General features: G+C 46.3%; 1 pseudogene; it reads right to left on the bottom strand.

Moving 5' to 3' along the window:
* Nucleotides 1-268: 268 nt before the first annotated feature.
* On the bottom strand, nt 269-1,635 carry LOC103738737 (annotated as a pseudogene).
* Nucleotides 1,636-2,446: the final 811 nt, after the last annotated feature.

The following is a 2,446-nucleotide window of genomic DNA, read 5'->3' as shown; positions in this document are numbered from 1 at the left end:
AAATCAGTATTGGATCATTTAATAATAAAAATTTGGTGGTCCAAAAGGCATGGATGATCAAAGCATGCACGCACAAATTCCATGTTTCGGGGATTTATTTTTCAGTACTCGTGTCCATATACCTAGAGACATACTGACACTTCTCTCCACAAAGCAGGATCAAGAAGCAGCAGAAACCAGGAAGTGCCATCTCTCCATAGACTCATTCAGCTATACTGATAAGATAATAGATCTTCCATGTTTGTCTCCATTCCTGGCATAAAGCCTTTCAGAGCCCTTGGTGGCAGTAGGAAGATGGCTGAGTTAGTAAAGGGCTCACTGTACAAGTATGAGGACTTGAGTTCAATTCACAGCACTCACCTAAAGATGCTGGACATGCAGAGTGACACCTTCTCTCTGCACAGTGGGCAACATTGTCACAGGGACGGATTACCATACCCAGCTGGCCATCGATGCAGGCACTCTGCATGTCTGCCTCCTGGAGGAGGAAAGAGATGATGTCCAGGATGATGATAACAATCCTCACATCCAGGGCAGTCAGCAGATTTATCAGTGGCCCTAAGACTCCTGAGTGGACAAGCTGTGACAACTGGTCTATGGAGGCCCCTGTTATGAAGTTAGGCACGGATCACATGGCCTCTTTCTGGACTTTGAATTCTGCATTTTTGAGCAGTGCCACCAAAGTAGGCAGCAGGTCACACACGATCAGGTGCTGAATGTGATGGTGGGGCCCGGCAGCCACATTGCTCAGGGAGCAGGTGGCTTCTTTCTGAATAGATGACCTGGGGTACCTCAGGAGCTGGGGCAGCACTTTCAGCATGCTGGCATCGATGGCCAGCTGGGTAATCTGTCCCTGTGACAATGTTGCCCACTGTGTGGAGAGAAGGTGTCAAGACATTGAGTTTTGAGCTGGTCATGATTTCTACCAGCCTAGGCAGGACCCTGGTATCCACCACTTGGCTAGTATGCTTGTCACAGCCTTTGGTGAGGTAAGACAGGGCCCAGCAGGTGTCAGAGAGGATCTCACTATCAGGACTACTCAGGAGACAGGTGAGGGGAGGCAGCATCTGTCTTACTGTCTCCTTGCAAGGGTATGGGTTCTTGTTCCAGCACAGATTGAACAGGGTCCGTATGATGATCTGCAGAAATGTGATCGATATATTTGAGGATATAAAGGTCAGCAGATGCGGGATGGCTTTGTTGGAGATGATGATGTCTCTGAATCCTGGGCTGTCACCAGCTATATTACTAAGGGCCCACACTGCCTGCTCACACATGCAGGGAAGACAGGAGCTTAATCAGAGGCCGGATGGCACCTGCTTTCATGACAGCTTAGGTGTGCTCTGAAGTTCCTGACACAGCAATGCTTATGATCCCAGTGCTGAGGAGCAGAATATGAGAATCCCTAAAGTCTGCTGACCAGCCAGTGTAGCAAGCTCCACGTTCAGTGACAGAATCCCTAAAGTCTGCTGACCAGCCAGTATAGCCAGCTCCACGTTCAGTGACAGAATCCCTAAAGTCTGCTGACCAGCCAGTGTAGCAAGCTCCACGTTCAGTGACAGACTCTGTCTCGAAAAGAAGTAATGTGGAAAAGTGATTGCTGTCAACCTCTTCCCTCCACAAACATGCAGACATGTGAATGCTCACCCCCACACACATGTACACACACACACACACTTGAGCACGCACTCACACATAGGTGCAACCCTTCGTATTTCTTGAGAAACTGGAGGGTTTTGTTTAATTTATAATGCATCCCTAAAGACCAAGCCTGAGTTTTGACTGATAAGATGATTCATGAAGATGAAAGGTCCAATAGCTTTGGGATAAACTGGTTATATAAAAAAAAATCTATTGACTGGATAAAGAATTGAAACTTTCAGCCATACCCCCACTCTCTGCTAAAGAGATTCAAGTTCAATATCCTGGTCAATGATTTCTTCAATCATGTCTACACAAACAAGATCTAAATAAAATTTCTTAACAACAAGGCTCAGGGAGCTTCCTGGTCGGTGAACATAACAATAGACTTTCTGGGAAGGTGGTGTACTCGCTTGTGGGGAGTCCCCCATGTCCTCTATCACTTTTACTTTCTTAAGTGCTGCAGCATTCTGGTACACAAGTCCAAACATAACAAATCTGTGAAAACTCTGGCTCTCCCAGTAGTTACGGAGGATCCAAGTAATACAACCCTGATGCTGCATGGGATATTTGACCAAGAATGAAACAGCAGGGGAAAAAACACATCTCTTTTTCCTCCTGCCCAGGACTTTGTAAGGCGCAGTGATTTCTTTACAACTTTTATGGAGGCATTGCCTGTGTCTGAGCTTTTGTGAGCTTGTAGCCAGAGGAACAGCAGACCACTCTCCTGGTTTTTTTTTGTTTTGTTTTTCTTCTTTTACCCCTCTCTTCTCATTTCTCTGGGATTATATCCGGCTCTAAAACA

The sequence above is a fragment of the Nannospalax galili genome, unplaced genomic scaffold (assembly GCF_000622305.1).
Source record: "Nannospalax galili isolate Female #2095 unplaced genomic scaffold, S.galili_v1.0 scaffold518, whole genome shotgun sequence".
Taxonomy (NCBI): Eukaryota; Metazoa; Chordata; class Mammalia; order Rodentia; family Spalacidae; genus Nannospalax; species Nannospalax galili.
This window is presented reverse-complemented; position numbering and strand designations above follow the sequence as displayed.